General features: G+C 36.9%; 1 protein-coding gene across 2 annotated transcripts in view; it reads right to left on the reverse strand.

The window, feature by feature from the left end:
- LOC127803015 (transcription factor MYB93-like) overlaps positions 1-23,491 on the reverse strand; it is a 37,780-nt gene that overhangs the window by 13,598 nt on the left and 691 nt on the right. The window lies entirely within an intron of this gene.

The raw sequence follows: 23,491 nt of genomic DNA on the forward strand, positions 1-23,491 counted from the left end.
TGTCATATGATTTGAACAAGCACTATCTATCAACCAAATTTCATCTGGACTTCTTGTTGCAAACCTATTGCAACAAATAGTTGCTCCTATTATTGGTCTACGACCTTTGCTTCTATAGCTTGTTGAGACTTATTCCTACAAAACTTTGCAATATGCCTCAATTATTTACACTTGTGGCACTACACATTCGGTTGTTTCCAACATCTATATGGTGAATGACCCTTCTTTCCATAGTATTGGCATGGAGGATACTCCTTCTTCCCATTGCTACTTGTTTTCCCATTAGTTGCATCAACTTTTTTCTCCCCCTACTTCTTTCCTTTGTCACTTTGTTTTTGTTGAGACTTGACATACATTGCTCCCTCTATAGTTCCTTCCTGCCTCATAGATCTTTTTTGCTCTTGTGCTTGAAGAGCACTCAAGAGTTCTGCTAAGGTTAACTTTGACAGATCCTTTGTATTTTCTAAGGCTGAAATTGTTGTCTTAAACCTTTCAAGGACTGAAACCAGCAATTTTTGGACAAGCCTTGTGTCTGCAAACTCTCCTCTCAATAATCTCACTTTGTTTACAATCTCTAGAATTCTATCGGAGTACTCTTGAATGGTCTCTGATTCCTTCATTCGTTGCAGCTCAAAGTCTCTGATTAAATTCAGCATCTGCATCCCCTTGATCTTCTCATCTCCTTCATACTCTTTCTTGAGAAAATCCCATATTTCTTTTGTTGTCTTCAGAGTCATGATTCTTGTTAAAATGGCTGGGGAAACAACAAAGACTTTGCCTTTGATTTCCTCTGCTTTTTCTCCTTGTGATTCCTAAGTTGTCCAACTGTAGGATTGTCTGGTAATGGAGGAACTTCGTAATCTTCCTCAACCACCTCCCAGAGATCGTTTGCATCTAGAAAATCCTCTATCCTAACAGCCAAAATCTGATAGTTTATTCTTTGAAACACCAGCGGTGCTATAGCAATGAATGGTGCTTCGAATTGCATGATGATTAGGCTAATCAAGAAAAAAACTAATGAAAAACAGCTTGATAGTCATTTTGGAAGACAATCAAACTCTTTTTCAATCTCACAAGCTCCTCAAGAATATTGGCTCTGATACCAATTTGTTGGTTTCGTGAAGGATCGAGCTTAGGAACAAAAAGAAAAACAGATAAAGGTAAAGGAATTTTAGCTAAAACTTGAAAGCATAGAACAGAAGAAAAACACCACACTTATTGAGTTCAAAGAATTGTTTAAATACACGAGTCATCCTTATCTAACAATCTATTCAAATTCTTCCTAAACTATAGGAGATAACTTATCAAAAAATTACAGCTAAGACTAATCAAATAATTCAAAAACATAGCCTAAACTTTAGGAATTTTAAATTAATCCTTATCTGTTAAATTTTTTCTAACAAACCAGTTAAGAGATAGCTTTTAACGCTATCTATTTGAACCTGTTTCAGTAGCTTATCAGCTGTCGAGGCATTCTTTCACAACAAGATGGTTAGCTATTATCAATCTAGTTCCAGTGTTAGATGGACCATAGAATTTTCATTTTTTTTTGTTACTATCACTTTAATTCAAAGGTTGTTACTAGTTTTGTTGTTTTCTTTTCATATTTTGTTGGATCCTTGAACCTATTTGTAGCCCCAATGGCTAGTGTCTATAAAGCCAATGGCTAAGTTGTCATGTCTCGACGGTTTATTCTAAAAGGGAGGGGACTAGAGAGCAGTTGACCAATGCGTATCAAGGGAACTAAGGTTAACTGCCTTGACGATGGCATGGATAAGGCATCCATTTCTAATATGACATTTGTCCATGTTAGGATCGAATTGCAAAAACCAAAAATAATAAACAAAAATCAAATGAGAAAAATGACAGCACGTTAAAATTATCATGGTTCGGCTCAAGAGTTTAATCCATAACCCCACCAAAAAAGGATAATTCACTAACTAAAGCAAAATAACCTCATGGCTTCAAATAACTAATCGCACTGTGAAATATGTGACGCACAACCATAATAATCTAGTTATATCTTTCTACTAATTATTAGGAGTGATTCATTAATCATTGAACCAAAAGTTATTTATTTATAGATGCCAAATCACAATCACAATGGGATTATATTTCCCAAATCTATTCTAACCCCCTAATTAAAATCATTATCTAATAAAGATTATCAAAGAAAACTTTCCTTGCTCATATTAATCTTATCAAATAAGATAACAATCTTAATCAAATTAGAATTTGATGAGTTATCCCAATGGTACTGTTATATTTTTGTGAAACATCAAAAGGGCCCAAAGGTTGGGGGGCCATTTTGGCAACCGTGGGCTGCCCATTTGGGCGCCCACTAGAGGGCCATGTTGGCAGCCACCATTGGCCCAGCCTAAGCCCTTTGGCTTTTGGCTTTTGTCGTGTAGCCTGCAGCCGGTTCCTTTGCACGATCTCATCCAAGCCGTTACAGCTTCTTTATCTTGTGCAATCTCAGCCATCCAGTTGCATTATTTATCTCATGCCTCAAGATTGATGATCTAATCAGTGGAAGACAAAAGAATAAAGGGGTTGGCTGAGAGAGTTGTCATTTAGGGTTTTTACTCTCTCTCTCTCTCTCTCTCTCTCTCTCTCTCTCTCTATAAATTTCTGTACAGTTCGTCTTCCTCTTGTCCATATGTGTTCTCTAGTTTTTTTATCTAAAGTAAGCTCTTAATCTGTTAGTGATTTTGAGCATTTTGTATAGAAAATCAGGGTTATTTTTTGTTTCGATTTCTTTGTAATTGGATTGAATATATATAGTGGAGTGAGCTCTTCTCACTAGAGCTCAAGTGGATGTAGCCCCCATTTGGGGTGAACCACTATAAATCGTGTGCCTCTTGATCGTTTATGCTTTTAATATGTTCTGTGTTGTCTTTAGACTCTCAGTCAGATTTGTCGATATCATCAATGTTTGATTTTAACTGTGTGTGTGGAGATTTGCTATTTCTGTTTATTTGTAATAGTGGTATCAGAGCCTCTGGTTTACGTATCCAAAGTTTTTGGTCAAAATCGTGTTCAATTCTTTTTCTCGAAATCTAGGGTTTCCTTTTTTTCTGTGTCGGTGTTGTTTTTTAAAAAATCCTAGGGTTTTTTGAAGAGACTCTGTCAGCAGGAGTTTGCTGTACAGGTCTCAGTTAGTAATCTAGGGTTTATTTTTGGGCATTTTTCGTGCAACACGAAAATGACAACAATCCAATTTGAAATCGGTACATTCGATGGAAATGGGGATTTCGAAAGTTGGAAAAAAAATGAGGGTTTTTCTCTCTCATCACAAAGTGCTTATAGCACTCGAGCTAGATGACCGCAAATGGTCACTTGAGCAGTTAGCTCGAACTGATGAAATCAGAGAAGAGGTTTTTAATCTGATATTCCTCCATCTTGGTGATTCTGTAATCCGTAAGGTTGACGGTATATCTCTACGTCTTGATCTTTGGAACATATTAGAATCTTTATATTCTGTAATGTCTGCTCCAAATTTGGTTTATTTAAAAGGCATGTTGTTTAACTTTAAGATGAATACCTCTAAGTCTATGGATGAAAACATAGATGAATTTACTAGACTTACCTTGTTATTAAAAGGTACTGATCAGGCTTTAGGTGATACTAGTGAAGCCATAATTTTGTTAAACTCTCTACCTGATGATTATGATGTAGTGAAGCATGCTTTACGTTATACTGGTATAGTCCCTAGTATGGAACTTGTTATTTTTGGTATTAAGGCTAGAGAACTAGAACTTAGTACATCTAAGAAAATGGGCAATAATTTGTTTGTAAAAGGAAATGCTGATAATAGAAATTATACTGTGAATAATGAACAACTTAATGGGTCGAGGCAAAAGGGAAAAAAGAAAGATAAGAAGGGAAAACAAAAAACAAAAATGGAAGTGTTACCACTATGGGAAAGAGGGACATATAAAGAAATACTGTTATGATTATTTGAAAAAGCTAAAGCAAGGGAGCAATGTAACAGTAGCAGCTAGTAGTTCTAACTGTTTAGCTGAGGTGCTTAATGTATCTGTTAATTCTGTTAAAAATGAATAGATTATGAACTCTAGCTGTTCTTTTCATATGTGCCCTAATATTGACTGGTTTCATAACTTTAATAACAGAGAAAGTGGAATAGTGTATATGGGAAACAACCATTCATGTAGTGTTCAAGGTAAAGGTGACATAACTCTTAAGTTGCATGACAACAAAGTAAGAACACTCACTGATGTAAGATATGTACCTGGTCTTAAAAGAAATTTGATTTCTCTCGGTACTTTTGAAGAGTTAGGATTTTCTTACAAAGCTGAAAATGGTTCTATGAATGTTTTTAAAGGAGAAGAGTTAATCCTAACTAGTTCAAAGAAAAATGGCTTATATGTTCTAAATGGTTGTTTTTACTCCTCTGTTATATCAAACTCTGCTTGCTATGTTAACACTGATAAGACAGAACTATGGCATTTGAGACTTAGTCACATAAGCCTGAAAGGTTTACAGGCACTGTCAAACCAAGGATATCTTAGTTCAGTGTCTACTAAGACCCTCATTTTTTGTGAACCATGTGTGCTAAGCAAGCAACACAGGATGAGTTTCCATAAGGGAACTCACCTGGCGAAGGCATGCCTTGAGTACTTACATGCAGATCTCTGGAGGCCTTCCCAGGTCCCCACCCATGGCAGAAACAGGTATTTTCTCTCTATCATAGATGATTTTATTAGGAAGGTGTGGGTTTTTCTATTAAAAACTAAAGATCAAACATTAGAAAAGTTCAAAACATGGAAGATCTTAATAGAAAACTAAGCTAACAGGAAAGTCAAAACTCTTAGAACAGATAATGGGTTAGAGTTCTGTAAAAAAGAGTTTGACGAATATTGCAACTCCCAAGGTATAATTAGGCATAAGAATGTTAGGAACACACCCCAACAAAATGAGGTGGCTGAAAGAATGAACCGAACCCTCTTTGAAAAAGTGAGGTGCCTTTTGTTCACATCTGGTTTGCCTAAATCCTTTTGGGGAGAGGCCTTAGCAACAGCTTCACACTTAATAAATAGAAGTCCTTCAACTGCCCTTAATTTTAAATGCCTTGAAGAAAAGTGGACTGGAAGGAAACTAAACTTAAATTACTTAAGAACCTTTGGCTGTGAAGCCTATGCTTACCAGTCAGAAAGTAAACTGGAACCTAGATCCACAAAGTGTGTTTTTATTGGGTATCAGGAAGGAACTAAGGGATATAGGCTATGGGAAAGATAGTCTAAGGGTGTAAAAATTATCATTAGCCGTGATGTTATATTTAATGAAGCTATCTTCCCTTGCAAATTATCTAACACTGAAGAATCAAACCAACATAGTAACACAGATAATTTTATCAGCTTAAGAGGAACCCAAATAGAGGTAGAGCACCAAGTTATAGATGATAACCCTCCTGATGCTCCAGTTATACCAAAACCTCAACTAGAAAGTGATCCCTCACCCATATCAAACTTAGACCAAACCTCTGATCATAAGGAACAAAATGGTGAAACTGAGATTGAGGTGGAGCATCATGACTCCCCTCAACATGATCATAGTGACTACCAACTTGCCCGAGATAGAAGCAAGAGGTCTATAAGACCACCTGCTAGGTATTCTTTCTTAGATTTAGTATTTTGTGCCCTAGTGGCAGGTGTTGAAATGAAGAGCAGTGAGCCTTCCTCTTATGAGAAGGTTGTCAGCTCAAAGGAAAGTAAAAAATGGCAGCAAGCCATGGACGAAGAAATGGCCTCTCTGATGGCCAATAGAACTTGGGTTCTTGTCCCTCGTCTAGAAAATCAGAAGCTGATCCAATGTAAGTGGTTGTTCAAATTAAAAGAAGGTATATCTTCTAATGACCCCATTAGATATAAAGCAAGACTAGTAGCTAAGGGGATCACACAAAGGGAAGGGATAGATTATTCTGAAATTTTCTCTCCTGTGGTTAAATTTAAGACAATTCGCATGATGCTTGCAGTTGTAGTTCAATTTAATTTAGAACTTGAACAGTTAGATGTTAAAACTGCATTTTTGCATGGAGACCTTGATGAACACATTTACATGGTTCAGCCCACTGGTTATGTCATTTTTGAAAAATCTGATCATGTCTGTTTATTGAAAAAATCCTTATATGGCTTAAAACAGACCCCAAGACAATGGTACAAAAAATTTGATAATTTTGTTCTAGGGGCTGGTTTTGTTAGAAGTCAATATAAAAATTGCTTCTATTCCATGCTCATCGATATTCCTGTTTATCTACTATTGTATGTAGATGATATCCTATTTATTAGCAAGTCTAAGTCAAAGATTAAGGAGTTAAAATCAATGTTAAATGCAACCTTTGATATGAAAGACTTAGGCTCAGCTAAGAAAATATTAGGAATGAAAATTGAGAGAAATAGAAGCAACAATAGCCTCAAAATACACCAGCATGATTATTTGGTAAAAGCTATTCATAAATTTGGAATGCAAAATTGTAAAACTCTTGTAGTTCCCTTGGATGGACATTTTATTTTATCTAAATTACAGTGTCCCACATCTAATTCTGAAATTGTAGAAATGGAAAATGTCCCTTATGCAAATGTAATTGGAACAATTATGTATTCAATGATAAGTACCAGGCCAGACCTTGCATATTCAATTTCATTACTTAGTCGATATATGTCAAACCCTGGAAAAATTCATTGGGATGCTTTAAAACATTTGCTTAGGTACATAAATGGTTCTGTATGCATTGGTTTAAATTTTAAGAAAATGTTTGATACACTTGATCTTGTTGGGTATGTTGACTCTGATTTTATAGGGGATAGAGACTCTAGAAAATCCACCACTGCCTTCTATTTCACCTTGGGTGGAAACTGTATCAGCTGGAAGTCTTAGCTACAGCCACTTGTAACTCTGTCCTCTACTGAGGCAGAGTACATGGCTATAACTGATGCCTTCAAGGAAGCCATATGGCTTCAAGGTATTTTCAAGGAAATCCACTTGCTTCAAGGTAAAGTGATGGTTTTCTCGAATAGCCAAAGTGTCATCCACCTGTCCAAAAATCCTGTGTATCATGATCGAACCAAATATGTGGATGTGAAGTATCATTATGTAAGGGAAATGATAGCTAATGGACCTGTGTGCATCCAGAAAGTTTCTACAGCCAACAATCCTGCTGACATGGGCACCAAGGTATTGACTGCAACTAAATTCAAGCATTGCTTGAATTTGTTACATATCGATGATGGCTAATTACTTTAGTCATTTAGAGCAGTGAAGGTGAGAATTGTAGCATGCTAAACTTATATGCCATATCTAATTACTTAGTCTTTTTTTTATGAGTCAAGGTGGAGTTTGTTATATTTTTGTGAAACATCAAAAGGGCCCAAAGGTTGGGGGGCCATTTTGGAAACCATGGGCTGCCCATTTGGGCGCCTACTGGAGGGCCATGTTGGCAGCCACCATTGGCCCAGCCCAAGCCCTTTGGCTTTTATCGTGTAGCCTGCAGCCAGTTCCCTTGCACGATCTCATCCAAGTCGTTGCAGCTTCTTTATCTTGTGCGATCTCATCCATCCAGTTTCATTATTTATCTCATGCCTCGAGATTGATGATCTAATCGGTGGAAGACAAAAGAATAGAGGGGTTGGCCGAGAAAGTTGTCATTTAGGGTTTTTACTTTCTCTCTCTCTCTCTTTCTCTCTCTCTCTCTGTAAATTTCTGTACAGTTCGTCTTTCTCTTGTCCATATGTGTTCTCTATTTTTTTTATCTAAGGTAAGCTCTTAATCTATTAGTGATTCTGAGCATTTTGTATAAAGAACCAGGGTTGTTTTTGGTTTCGATTTCTTTGTAATTGGATTGAATATATATAGTGGAGTGAGCTCTTTTCACCGGAGCTCAAGTGGACGTAGTCCCTATTTGGGGTGAACCACTATAAATCGCGTGCCTCTTGATCGTTTATGCTTTTAATATGTTATGTGTTGTCTTTAGACTCTCAGTCAGATTTATCAATATCATCAGTGTTTGATTTTGACTGTGTGTGTGGAGATTTGCTATCTCTGTTTATTTGTAACAGGTACATTAATATCTAACAATTAGGAGAGCTACTTGCTAAAGCAAAATAATGCTTTATAAACTTCTCAAGATAGGGAAAGACCTAGGTGGGTGTGTAAGATTATTAGATTACTAGTGTGGGAGTGCACACACATATAATGCCTCCTAACATGAAGTATTGGAAAATAACATTTGTGTTGATCTTGAGCGAACCTAATATTAGTTTCTACCACAACATGGAACTTGAGCCTAGGTTATAGGGTCTCAAGGGATTGTGAGAGACTACCTTAACAACATCCAAATGGGTCATCCATGCAAGCTTAACATCCAACAAAGACATTGTGGGAGAGTACCTCAATAACATCCAAAGAGGTTGAGTGAAGGCAACCAAGGTCAGGATGATACTAAGCTAAACATTTGTGAGCATCCAATTGTCCATTTGGATATGTCCAAGTATCAAATCATAATGCAAGAGTGAAGGGCATTTAGAAATAGATGCAACATTAATTCATTAGGACGGCCCTAGAGGTAGGAATTGAGGTCCTTGATTGATCGAGAATCTCCTAGCTAATTCCATTTTTGTGGGAATTAAGATTTTGGGCTATCTTCCATAAGATTATCCTAGCAGGGTATGGATTTGAGCCTTCCAAATAGAAAGCCAATTGAAGCTCATAGAGAGTGACTAGAGAAGGAAGAGTTCAAGGATAAGACTAGCTAGGTATGCGAATGTGGACGCAAATGTGGAGGAGAAGTGAGAATCCTCTACTCAAAGCTAACACTAGGAATTCAAGTTTTGGAAAAATGGGAATAGGCAGCTTTAGAAAAAAAATAAATAAATAATTCTAAGGAGGGATGAAATAGATCATTAAATTTTCCCTATGATCAATGTCTTGGATTAGGGACATATGAGGTGGTTTACAAAAAAGCCAACAAACATTATTAAGGCTTAAAGAAGAGATTCTTGAAACCCATGGGTCTAACCGATATGGATTGAACTATTGAACCTATTATCTTGCATGCATGATGGGAAATTAATTAATTAGATCCCACTAACTGTCGCTTTCTAGATTCATGAGTAGTGAAGTCATAAGTCTTCCTAAGAATGAGCAGTAATTAATAAGCATTGTAGGCAATATTGCCCCTATATAATGGCTTCAAAGAACCGTTAGCTAATGGGATGAGCTTCCATCCTAGCTTAAGAGGAGCAGTTAATTCATATCTTTTAATTGTGAAAAAACAAGACCTTCTTTTGATTTTAGTTTACAAATACTGGCCTATGACTTGAGAAATAATTAACCATCTAGCAATGGGATCCTTACCTTACCCAAAGTAGCTCATTTTTCAATCCAATTTTTGACATAAGAGTTTTGAGATTATCCATATGTTCATGGTAATACAATGGAAGAGATGTAAACTTCATGTATAAATTAAAGAATAACATTATACCTTTCAAACCTCAAAGCTTTAACTGGCACTAGGTCAAATACTAATTAGTGTGCAGGTGAGATCATACGTAGCTCTTGCCCCACCCATAAGGCTAGGCTCGGCGGGCCTCTAGCCACCAATGGAAATCACTACTTGGTCTAACTACGTACAGCAAAGGGCCATCCATGTAGCACCAACAATACCCCCTTGTAGGTTTTAATGACAACGTTATTAACGTCTTCACCTCTGCGAAAGACTACAAATGACCTAGGGGGTGGTGGTGCATCTAAGGCTCAATCATGAGAACATAGGTTCACCAGCGCAACTATACGTACTACTAGGCTACCATTTGATCGTTCAAATGATTTATTAAATGGTATCCAAGAGGTCATCGTGTGGCAAGCCCACCTGAAATCATAATATTCAGAGCCATGTTGATTGGGTGGATGGGGGAGAAATCAAACAGGAGTAAATTAGGTGAAGACCTTACCCATGCAAACTTGCAAGAAAGAGACAAAGGAGATGAGGAGGAGAAGACCCTATGGATTTTTTTTTAATCATCATAATCGTATTTGTGTCCGTTTTACTCAATTTTTAATCAAGTTTACCAGACATAATTATGAATTTTTTTGAATTAACTTAACCGCTCCCATCTCTAAAGATGATTGGCAAGCATAGAAGAGGGGCATTTATATCTTAATGAATAAAATCTCACGCCGTTAACTAGAAAATAAAATAACATAGATCTCATGTTGTTGCCACCCATGAAAGAACATTCATTGTCAAGTTAAATTAATTACTCTTTTCAAACTGTTATAACTATAGTGAGAACACAGAGCCCCCATGATTAATCACTTTCTTTTATAACTATCACTATCTAGTGATTGCTTACAGCCTAATTAGAATTCAGCATTACAGATCAAAACCACGTATCCTAGAAAACAAAACTAATAGAGATTAGCCAATTATTTAACAGTTTTAAATATTGGGATAGTGATTTGGTAAACAAATAAATAAAAAAAATAAAAAGATTCAAACAACTATCTAACCTACAACAGTGCCTACTGGCTAAGCTGGTGTTTTCTAAGATGTGTATCAACATCAACCAAAATTATTGCATTCAATTATTGAAGTTTCTTTCGTAATTCAACTCACCACCTTCATTACTTAAATGGGTTTAGGGCCACAATTTTCATTTAGTTTAGGTCTATAAATTAATGCTATTTTCTCGTAGCCAATCACTCTAAAAGCTAGTATTAATAGCCTTACATATATAAATACCCGAGCTTACATTAATACACGTATGTACGATCCCCCGTGCACTTGTCTTTCTATGACATCCTTGAACTCAATTTTGTGACCTAATTGATTGGCTTCATGTCATATAATGTAATATAAGAACTGAAGGTACACAAGATATCCAAGTTTAGATAAGATAATATAGATAGAAAATTATCTTGGATTCATGACATATATAGTAATGGGGGGTTTGATTACTATAACTGAAGGTACACAAGATATCCATTTTTTTTTTTTTTTTTTGGCTAGGTCACACACAATTGAATATTTATTTTAGGTGCAGTCTTCACCAATGCTAGTCATTCAAGACCTAGCAGTAGTGGACCAGTCTTATATATGATGCATCAATTGTTAAAGCATCAAACTATATATACATTAGTGTGTTGGTCCAATGAATATCGTAATGTGTATTTCAGTGTTTGTCTTGTCTAATGCACACTTAGAAGATCAGTGACTATTAAAAAAAAGTCAATTTTAATGAGTTAGAATGAAAATATCGATTGGGAATTTCATCTATGTCTATAAAAGTATTAAATCCCTTTCTTTCGCTAAATCATTTTCTGTACACTTTTCCCCCTTAACTGGGTAACGGGGTTCCATACAGATTGGGCCCGAGGATGGGTAAGTTTCCACCCAGTAAGTGAGCCTAAGGCCTGACCCAACTGGCGCTCAATCTTTTTCCCTAAGATGTAATTGGAGGCCCATCAAGGATTGGATTAAAGAAAAGCCAATAGAATAATCCTTATTAAGGTCAAAAAATAGATCGAATAGCAGCTGGGTCAAATTGGGAGAGTGCAAGGGTCGAATGCAGTTTTTACCCCCCCATCGACCCACTATTTGGATCCAAGCCCATGTAGAGTGGAAAAAGAAATTAAAACCAAAAAGGAGGGTTATTTTAGGAACGTTGAGAAAGACGGCCTCTGCATTCATTCATTAGAGTAGTGTTTAGTCCTAGAGCTAGCAATGACGTAGAAATTGGGCAGATGAATGTGAAATTTATATGATGGTGTGATAATTCTAACGTTTAAATTTGATTGTGATTGGGATGCATTTATAATTAAAGATTTATTTTTTTTAATTCATCAAGATTTATCTTCATGATCTTCATATTAGAATATAGATTTATAAAGTTTAATCATTTTTTTTGTATATATTTATAAACGAGTGATAAATCTATAAATATATATCTAATATCTTAAAATTATTGCAATAATATCACTATTATATTAGCAATATCATCATAGTGATATTTTGTTCTTTTAGTCCATGATTTTTCTCAATTTGAATTTTTAAGGTAAATCTTTTGTGTCTGTTTATGTATTTGATGATTTGATCATAGTTTATTTTTTATCCTAAACTCTTATAAATTGGTATCAGAACCGTTGGATCAAATTATCATCATCTTGGCAAATCTCAACTGTCAAATATAAAACCCTCCATTTTTTTTGTCACTTAGGGTGTCATACTGTCATCGTAGCCTCTATCGTCACCACCATCTGTTGGTTGTGAAGCTCCAAATGGTGTCGTTGCCCTTAACTGGTTGGAAGGCCACGTGCAGCAACCGCACGCTGCCATTTGGGAGCTGCTGGATGGCTGCACGTGGCAACCATCAACTGCCTTCAGCTGGCGCCTGATCTCGCCCTTTCCTTTGCCCGATCATCTCCTGCTCGTCTGCCATTTTCTGTTGGGGAAATCAATCGTGCTTGCACGATTGAATCCCAGCCTTTCATCCTCACTTTATGATCGTTCATCCGAGCCATTCGTCATTGCTTTTAATCTCGCCCCTCGGGATGTGAGCCGATACAGTAATTTTGAGACGAGATTGACAAAAAGAAAACGTGAAAGAGAAAGAACGAGAAGAGGTAAGAGCCTTCGTCTTCGGGGCTAGGGTTCTGGTTTGGTTTCTCTGTTCTTCATTCTCTATAAATCATGTATAGCTTGATTTCATTTTATATGGTTCGATAGGGTTGCCTCTAATCTGTATTAAGTGATTATTTGGCGTTTTTGTTTTCTCGAACCATTGTATGTATCGAGGGTTTTGTGAGGGCTTATGTGGGTGTAATATGGGTTTTCATCTCATAGTGCAGTGAGCTCTTCTCTCTCGAGCTCAACGTGGACGTAGCCTCGGTTTGAGGTGAACCACGGTAAATTCCTCGTGTCTCAGTTTCTGTTTTCATTTCTGTTTATTGTGTTGTGTTTATTTTTTCGTGCTTCCAGTTTTGTTCTTCTTTCATCAGTGTTTGAAATACAAAGAAAAACCCTAAGGTTTTCTCTTAGGTTCCCAACAGTGGTATCAAAGCTGTGTTAAATTCGGTTTTTAGAGTTTCTGTAATTTCAATCTATTCATTTTTCTTTTCCTGGTTTTTTTTTTTAGTCATCTATTCTTGTAAGTGATTTAGGGTTTCTCTAAGAGAGTCTGTTTTTAGCGGGTGTGTGCTGTGTTGATTCTTTTCTGAGTTTAGAGCCCATAAGTTACCTTCGTGCAAGGCGAAGATGAACTCTACCCGATTTGAAATCGGTATATTTGATGGAAAAGGAGATTTTGGAAGCTGGAAGAAGAAGATGAAAGTTTTACTCTCTCACCATAAAGTGCTTATAGCACTTGAGACGGATGATCGCAAATGGTCAATAGACCAGCTTGCGAGGACAGAGGAAATCAGAGAAGAAGCCTTTAATCTAATCTTCCTCCACCTGGGTGACAGTGTGATTCATAAGGTAGATGGTATGTCCACTCCCTTAGAACTCTGGAATAAACTAGATGTTTTATTTTCTGTCATTACTGCACCTAATTTAGTATATCTGAAAGGCATGCTATTTAATTTTAAAATGAGTGCATCAAAGACAATGGATGAGAACATAGACGAATTTACTAAGCTTGCATTATTACTTAGAGGTACTGATCAAGCATTAGGAGACTCTAGTGAAGCTATGATTCTATTAAATTCACTGCCTGATGATTATGATGTAGTTAAACATGCATTAAGATATACTAGCATAGTACCTAGTCTAGACCTTGTTATTTCAGGCATTAAGGCTAGAGAATTGGAACTAGAGACATCAAAGAAATATGGAAACAATCTTTTTATAAAGGGGAAGAATGAGAAAAAGCATTCTACTGGTAATAATGATCATGCTAGTAGGTCAGGGCAAAAGGGTAAGAAGAAAGATAAAAAGGGTAAGCAAAAGTGGAAATGCTATCACTATGGGAAAGAGGGACACATTAAGAAATACTGTTATGACTACATTAAGAAACAAAAGCAAGGGGGAAATCTAAATGCTAATCCTAGTAATTCAAACTGTTTAGCTAAGGTTCTTACTGTTTCAAATGCTTCTATTGATAATGAATGGATCATGGATTTAGGATGTTCTTTCCATATGTGTCCTAACATTGATTGGTTTCATAATTTTAATAAAAATGAATCAGGAACAGTGTTTATGGGTAATAACCAATCATGTAGGGTTAAAGGTATAGGAAGCATATCTCTCAAATTACATGATAACAAAACCAGAACCTTAACTGATGTAAGATATGTTCCTAGACTAAAAAGAAATTTGATATCTCTTGGCACATTAGATGAACTAGGTTTCTCTTATAAAGCAGAAAAATGGATCAATGTATGTGTTTAAAAGAGATGATCTAATTCTAACTGGTGCTAAGAAAAATGGATTGTATGTTTTGAATGGCTGTTATTTCCCTTTTGATAATATTAATTCTGCATGCTTAGTCAAATCTGATAAGATAGAATTATGGCACCTAAGACTTGGCCACATGAGCCTAAAAGGTCTTAAGGCACTGACTAACCAAGGTTACCTTGGTTCAGTGCCAGTGGGGTCCCTTGACTTTTGTGAGCCATGTGTTCTAGGCAAGCAACACAGGCTGAGTTTCCATAAGGGAACTCATCTGGCGAAGGTATGCCTAGAATATATACATGCAAACTTATGGGGGCCTTCTCAGGTCCCTACTTACGGTGGTAACATGTATTTTCTTTCTATTATTGATGATTTCACTAGGAAGGTTTGGGTTTTTCTTTTAAAAACTAAAGACCAAACTCTAGAGAAGTTTAAAACTTGGAAGAACATAATTGAAAATCAAATAGATAGAAAGATTAAAACCTTAAGAACAAACAATGGTCTGGAATTCTGTAACAAAGGGTTTGATGAATTCTACAATACCCAAGGAATCCTTAGACATAAGACTGTGAGGTATACACCCCAACAAAATGGGATAGCTGAAAAGATGAACCGAACTTTTCTTGAAAAGGTTAGATGCCTCTTATTCACCTCTAACATGCCAAAATCTTTTTGGGGGGAGGCCTTGTCTACTGCAGCCTATTTTGTGAATAGAAGTCCTTCCACTGCCCTAAATCTAAAATGCCCTGAAGAAAAATGGACTAGTAGGAAATTAAATCTTGATTACCTTAGGGTGTTTGGTTGTGAAGCATATGCTCACAAATCATAAGGTAAATTAGATCCTAGGTCCATTAGGTGTGTGTTTGTTGGTTACCAAGAAGGAACCAAAGGTTTTAGATTATGGGAAAGACAATCTGGTGTGATTAAAATCATTATTAGCAGAGATGTCATTTTTAATGAAACCATTTTCCCTTGCAAAACAGTTCACTCAAAAGAAACTAATATTAATAGAAGTCCAAATGATTTTATCATTCTTGGAGGGTCTAAAATTGAGGTGGAGCAGACTGAAGGTTACCTTCCAACTGCCCCAATAGAATCCAACCTAGAGGATGTTCCCATCCCAAATGAAAATCAAATCTCTGATCATGATGATGATCAAGAGGAACAAGAAGATGAACCTGAGATTGAGGTGGAGCATCACAGCTCAACCCAAGATATCAGTTATTACCATCTAGCCCGCGATAAGAGCAGGAGGGTTTCCAGGCCCCCTGCAAGGTATGCCTATTCAAACTTAGTGTTTTGTGCCCTTGTGGCAGGTCTGGAATTAAGGAGCAGTGAGATTTCCACATATGAGGAGGCTGTCAGCTCCAAGGAAAATGTAAAGTGGCAGCAGGCCATGGAAGAGGAAATGTCCTCACTTAAAATTAATGGCACCTAGGAGTTGGTGCCTAGACCTCAGAAACATAAATTAATTCAGTGTAAGTGGTTGTATAAATTAAAAGAAGGTATATCTCCCACTGACCCAATTAGGTATAAAGCAAGATTAGTGGCAAAGGGGTTTACTCAGAGGGAAAGTATAGATTATACTGAAATTTTCTCCCCTATAGTTAAATTTAAAACCATACGCATGATGTTATCTATAGTTGTTCAATTTGACCTTGAATTAGAACAATTAGATGTTAAAACAGCTTTTTTGAATGGAGATTTAGAGGAGAAAATTTACATGACACAACCAGCTGGATATATTGACTCAAATAAACCTGAGCATGTGTGTTTACTGAAAAAATCTCTTTATGGCTTAAAACAATCCCCTAGGCAGTGGTATAAAAAATTTGATAGTTTTGTCTTAGGGATTGGTTTTGTAAGGAGTCAATATGATAACTGTTTCTATTTTATTCTCTAAAATGTCTCAATTTATCTATTGTTATATGTAGATGACATTCTGTTAATCAGTAAGTCTAAGTCTAAGATAAATGAATTAAAACAAATGCTTAACACAAGTTTTGACATGAAAGACTTAGGGTCAGTTAAGAAAATTTTAGGAATGACAATAGAAAGGGATAGAGAAAATTCCAGCTTAAAGATTCATCAAAATGACTATTTAATGAAAGCTATAAAAAGGTTTGGCATGCACAATTGTAAGCCAGTAAGTGTTCCATTAGCTGGACATTTTGTCTTAACTAAATCTCAATGCCCTTCGTCCAACTCTGAAATCATTAAAATGGAAAAGGTTCCATATGCTAACGCAATTGGAACTATCATGTATGCTATGATTAGTACAAGGCCTGATCTAGCCTATGCTATATCATCCCTTAGCAGATTCATGTCCAACCCTGGTAAACCTCATTGGGATGCTCTTAAATATTTATTAAGATATATACATGGATTTGTTGATGTTGGATTAATTTACAAGAAAAGATTTAATTCTCTTGATCTTGTTGGGTATGTAGATTCCGACTTTGCAGGGGATAAAGACACCCGAAAGTCCACCACTGCTCTATATTTCACCTTAGGTGGAAATTGCATTAGCTAGAAGTCACAGCTGCAGCCTCTGGTTGCTCTGTCTTCCACTGAGGCAGAGTATGTAGCTGTGACTGATGCAGTAAAGGAGGTTGTTTGGCTTCAAGGTATACTTCGGGAAATTCACCTCTTTCAAGGTAAGGCTGAGGTGTATTCAGACAGTCAAAGTGCGATTCACTTGACCAGAAATCCAGTCTACCATGAACGCACTAAGCATGTGGATGTCAGGTATCATTATGTTAGAGATTTGGTTTTAAATGGCACTATTTCTATACTAAAAGTGCCTACAGAAAATAACCCAGCAAACATGGGTACAAAGTTGCTAAATGCAACAAAATTGAAGCATTGCTTGGACTTGTTGCATGTGGGTATTGGTTGATCTTATCAATCAGAGCTATGAAGGAGAGGATTGTAGCATGCTGCCCTTTTGTCATGAAGTTCGGATTACATTTCCTGTTTAGTGCTTCAAGGTGGAGATTGTTGGCTGTGAAGCTCCAAACTGTGTCGTTGCCCTTAGCTAGTTGGAAGGCCACGTGCAGCAATCTCACGCTGCCATTTGGCAGCTGCTGGATGGCTGCACGTGGCAACCATCGGCTGCCTTCAGCTGGCGCCTGATCTCACCCTTTCCTTTGCCCGATCATCTCCTGCTCGTTTGCCATTTTCTGTTGGGAATAATCAATCGTGCTTGCACGATTGAATCCCGGCCTTTCATCCTCACTTTATGATCGTTCATCCGGGCCATTCGTCATTGCTTTTAATCCCGCCCCTCGGGATGTGAGCCGATACAGTAATTTTGAGATGAGATTGACAAAAAGAAAACATGAAAGAGAAAGAAGAAGAAGAGGCAAGAGCCTTCGTCTTCGGGGCTAGGGTTCTGGTTTGGTTTCTCTGTTCTTCATTCTCTGTAAATCCTGTATAGCTTGATTTCATTTTATATGGTTCGATAGGGTTGCCTCTAATCTGTATTAAGTGATTATTTGGCGTTTTTGTTTTCTCGAACCATTGTATGTATCGACGATTTTGTGAGGGCTTATGTGGGTGTAATTTGGGTTTTCATCTCATAGTGCAGTGAGCTCTTCTCTCTCGAGCTCAACGTGGACGTAACCTCGGTTTGAGGTGAACCACGGTAAATCCCTCGTGTCTCGGTTTCTGTTTTTATTGTGCTGTGTTTATTTTTCGTGCTTCCAGTTTTGTTCTTCTTTCATCAGTGTTTGAAATACAAAGAAAAACCCTAAGGTTTTCTCTTAGATTCCCAACACCATCTTTGGCCACCTCCTCGCACTCTTGTTGTCAATCGTCGTCGAATGTGCTCCGTAACTGCTGACCACCATTAATCCCTTCATTATCACTGTTGACCGCTACTGCTTGTGCTCTGGTCATCGCCTCTTACCCTAACATAGCAGTCAAATTGTCTTCTCTTTCGCCCATTCACATTCTCTGATCCATCTATACCATTAACCAACCATCCGGTTGCTCTGGTCGTCGCCTTACCCCTCGCAACCAACCACCAACGACCATTCCTATGCCATCCAATCATTCACCTTTCATCTTCCTCATTCACCTTCATCTTCATCGACTGATTGTTGACCTTTATGCCTTTTTATCTTTCTTGCCAACGACAACTCTCATACTCCTTTAGCCATCATCACCATTACAATCAACTACCCTCTACCATAGTCGACATTCATTTTCCACCATTGACCACCGACTAAACCTACTCGGATCTACGAAGGTCTAGATCTAGATCAAATTTGTCAAATCTAATCCATTCAAAACCAAATCTGACTCAACAAATCTACCCAGCTTAGATCTGACAAGTCCATATTTATTGTAACACCCCATTTTCCCAGAACGCGCGTTACCTCGAGATTTCGAGAATATTTTTTTTCAACATCATACACACAACATAAGCTTCTCGATATACATATCTTCATCATAATCATTTCCCGACAATCCCGATTGTACCTTCTCAGCATATCAAAATTTAAAAATTAATAGACTAAGACAGGTATTATCAATCACATCAGCGGAAGCAAGATCGAAACCTCAATGATATATAACTAACAAATTCCTTTTAATACCAAATCAATGTTTCACATGAAAATATCAAAATATTACATAACCTCTGAACGTCGTAATCACATACAAAGACCTATGAAAACTAAACATAGCAGCTACATCTCAACGACATCATTTACCTTGGTGCCACTGCTTTCACCTGGAACGTTTGAATATTCTAGGGACATAGTCCAAATTAGATGCTGAATCATCTAAGTGAGAGTTCAAAAACATTTCATGAATATATGCAAAATCATGTATAAAACTTAACAAATCCTGACATGCCCCAGCCTAAGAGAATTCCACATAGCACTTAGCCCTAACCGGGGAAAATGCAATCTCTCTAAAGGCGACACGACCACATTGACTTATTGGCAAACACAATCCTACTTAAAAGGGACAACCTCGACATATGAACCCGAGAATCAGCCAATTATCATTGTTAGGCATTACGCTCCTACTCAAAAGCATTCTAAACCCAACGGAACCCTAGCCCCAAGAGTATCACATCAGCACTATCCCCAAAATCAACGATACCTCGGTATTAATGCTATTGCTCAAAGGAACCTAGGGTGGTGTCCACTCTCAGCCCCGCCACTTGAGCCAACAACTGGGATGGTGTCCACTCTCAGCCCCGCCACTTGAGTACCGTAGGGTGAAGTTCGTCTCAACCCCGTTCCAAATGGGTCATATAGCATTAATCCTCGGCACGCATCCCGAGTGTTGTCACTCAAGGGCCACGTCACAAGTTAACAACCCACGTTCCACATGGATAACACATAACATGCCAATGCCGAAAATCATAACATGCATAATATAAAATCAATATTTCAATGTATGCAATTTATCGTACGAAATTCAATGCATGTGTAAATAATCGTTTGGACGAACCATCGCACAAAACCAACCGCTCATGATAAAAAGTGATCAAAAGTAATAAGAATATGCATAAGAATTGGATTGAACAACTCCCAGTAAACCATTCACATGTCACAAACAAGTTTTTCCTGTAGAATCATTCACCTTTAGACGTAACTCAAATTTTCTTGAAAAGCGTGAAATGCCTCAATTTGTGTGCCCACCTCAGACTTTGCACGAGTCACTTCACCTTAAGCTGCAAGGCACCTTAATCATCATATTTATCCAATAATCATCAAAATATAATTTTCTCCTTAATTTTCTCACATTTTCCTTTTTTTTTTTCTCCCATTTTTCTCACTAATAATCCAAAATAAATATTTACACAACTATTTTCTCAAATATTTTTACATAATAAATCATAAAATAATTTTCCAAGAATTTTGGAGAAAAAATCTGAAAATACTTCTTTGGCACACACCCCCACACGTCAGGCGAGTAGGCTGAGTGTGGCAGCCGCGCGTGAAGGCCACTCGCGCCTTCTTTTCCGGCAAGCTCCTCGCCGACCGACGACTAGAATTATTCTCCGACTACACTAGCTGGTAACCCTCTCCAAGTCGACCACGAGGGCACCATCCTTCGGCCAAAAGGACACCGAAAAAGCCCTCTATCGGGCAGTTGCAGGCGCAGTTTGGCGAACCGTCTCACCTTTTCGGCCACCCTCGAACCACCTCGAAAACTTACGAAAATCTCCAAAAACGCTCCTCTTTCCTGAAGGATCAAAAGCCTCTTATTGGCTTCCTTCGATTCGCCCTCAAGCTCGAGCAATTTGTTGCTCTAAAATCGGCCAAAACCCCTCGCTATTTATAGGCCAAAATCGACCCCCACGTGGCCCATCACCGGCCATAGCTTCTCCCACATGCCTCCTGGACCATCCTTGGCCATGCCCTGACGAGATTAGGTTTCCATTTCTCCAAATTTTTCTGCCAAACTTGCGCCCAGATCTGCCATGCCTGTGCAAATTTTCAAAAATTACAATTTGGCCCCCCTTGAACTTTCTTTTACACTTTGGCCCTTATCCTCAAGCCCTTGACTTATCCAAATATTCTTCTAAGCCCCATAAGATCTAAACCCTTTATTCCACCTCCGAAGACTCAGAAAAACCATCGTTTCAACATTCCTCGGCCAAATTCAATAAATTACACTTAGGCCTGATTATACGTAGGATCATATGCTGACCAAAAATCCTTATGTTTCTTCTCGAAACCTTTTAAGGGTTGTTCCTTGTATTTAATATGCCTCTACTCGAGGTCCCGTTGACTTCTCGGGAATCCTTTACCATCATTCGATTGCTTAGCCTGAATCCTAGTTATACCGAAAACTGTTTCAAATCCGATTTCTTTTTATGCCTTAAATCTTATCTCGGAATACTCGATACTGATGTACCATTTTCTTTAGGCATGTAAGCCTCGGGGTACTCCCTGTAGCTGATTCGACGATTTATTTTACTATCAAATCTACTTTTTGGTATCCCAAGCTCCTCGAAATTACGTGGCAACCTTATGCCAATACAAGGTATTACATTTGTCTTGCTTAGATTTGCTGTCAAGATCTGTTACCTTAGTCTATTTTCTGTTGAGCCTTTCTTTTATTGGTTTTTGACATTGTTTGGGGTTATTTGTTCTTAGCAATGGTAACCTTAAAATATGATATTTCATTATTGAATCAAAAATGTTAGATTCTCACTATGACAAGTTAAGATGCAAGCAATTTTAGTTTAGATGGATTTAGATAATGCAAGTACTCTTGATTTAAATAGATAAAAGTACATTGGTGAATGTAGAGTTATAAAGGTCAGTAAAAGTATGCTGAGGCAAATCTTGTTGTTTATACTTTGAGTGTGGCTAAAGATATCAATTGTAGTGAACGTCGTGTAGATTTGGTTGGTATTCATCAATGAGATTATTTTTTTGTGATTTTGTTAAAAAAAAAGAATTATGAATAATTTTATATTTAAATTTCGTGTCAATGTGGAATTTGTGATAATTATAACTCAAAATTCAAATTTAACTCTGATTAAGACAATTATGTAATTTGTGTTATCATCTTCTTTCTTTCCAATTCAAGTAACATTAGAATGCAAAGAAGTAAACCTTCAAATATCATAAAAGGTATTTCTACTCTTGTCTTTTGTTTTAGGAGCGATAAGTTCAGAGTTAAAATGTTTCAAATTACAAATATAGTCAAAGCTATTAATTTCCAAAAGTCTACTGTAGACGTAGAGGTTATTACCACTATAAAAGCTTGTAAGGAGTTTCTACAGGTGAATAAATTCTTAGAGTAGCTCGAGTTAAAATAAAAGAAATAAGTGTTACGTTGTGACAATTGAATCGTTATTTATCTTGACATGAATCTTACGTCTCATTCCAAGTCAAAGCATGTTAATGTCATATATCATTGGATTTCTAATCTAGTTCTCTAATCAACCAATGATTGACTCTTCGAGCAAAAGGAAATCAAACTTCAAAGGAAAATAAATAGAAAATAAAACTTTAAACACCCAAAAAATGAAGAATTGAGAGAGAAGAGGATTGTGAAATTTCTTTCCTATTATTCCAAATGAGAGACAATCTCCTTTTCATATGGTTCGAGTATACAGCTACAATAAACTCTAGTTGATTAACTGGATAACAACAAAGTCCCTTAATATTCTTTGTACAAGTCATGCCCATTTAGTTTTGTTATCATTTTCACTTGGAAAACTTCACATGGTACTCTCAAAATTTAGGGTAATTGTAAAATATACCTTTTGACGTTTGAGAAAATATAGAGAATACACTTAAAATTTAATGTAATGTTACAACTTCCCTTTCACCATTAATTAATTCTTGTTAAATATTAAAAATTGACAAAAATGTCATTCTATTTAAACACTTTTTCGCTTATTTTTCGTTTACATTTTTCTCTCTTCTAAAATCTCTCATCTGCTTCTCTCTCTTCAAATAGTTAGCAATGGCAACAATAGCGACAATCTGAAGGGGTAAAACACACACTTTCTCTATTATTTTCTTCTTCTTCTTCTTCTTTACTAAAGTTAATTTCCAAGAATTTGAATAGAAATAAGATATATTTGGTAAAAAGTCAATAGCCCGTTGACATTGTTGTCTCCGTCTCCCATCAACAGCCATTATTCCTATCTTCCTCTTTGCTTTAACTAGCGACTCTCAAATGTGAGTTTCAGTTAGGATTTTTAGTTTTTTTTTTTTTTTTTTGTGGTATTTTTTGGTTCAATCATTTTCTTTGGTTTGTCCGGTCTTTCGGTTTATTGATTTTTTTTCCTTTTTTGTGTTTGTCCAGTTTATTCTGCCGGTTCAGTTTTTTTTTTTTTGTTCTTTGTTCGATTTTTTCAAGTTTCTGTTTATTTAATTTTTTTAATCAATTCAATTTAATTTTTTTAAGTTGATCAGTTTGCACCCCCCCTAGGTATAAGGCCAAGGATTATCATACTGAACTCAAATATACATATTTGCAATTCAGAAGGATGTGGTCTGTGGGCCATATTGCCTCAATTGAGTCGGGCCAAATGGAATTTCATTTGGGCCTAACATGTGACATTGTTTCTAAGGGAACATAGGCCTATCAAATCAG

This window comes from Diospyros lotus, chromosome 6 (genome assembly GCF_014633365.1).
Source record: "Diospyros lotus cultivar Yz01 chromosome 6, ASM1463336v1, whole genome shotgun sequence".
Classification (NCBI taxonomy): Eukaryota; Viridiplantae; Streptophyta; class Magnoliopsida; order Ericales; family Ebenaceae; genus Diospyros; species Diospyros lotus.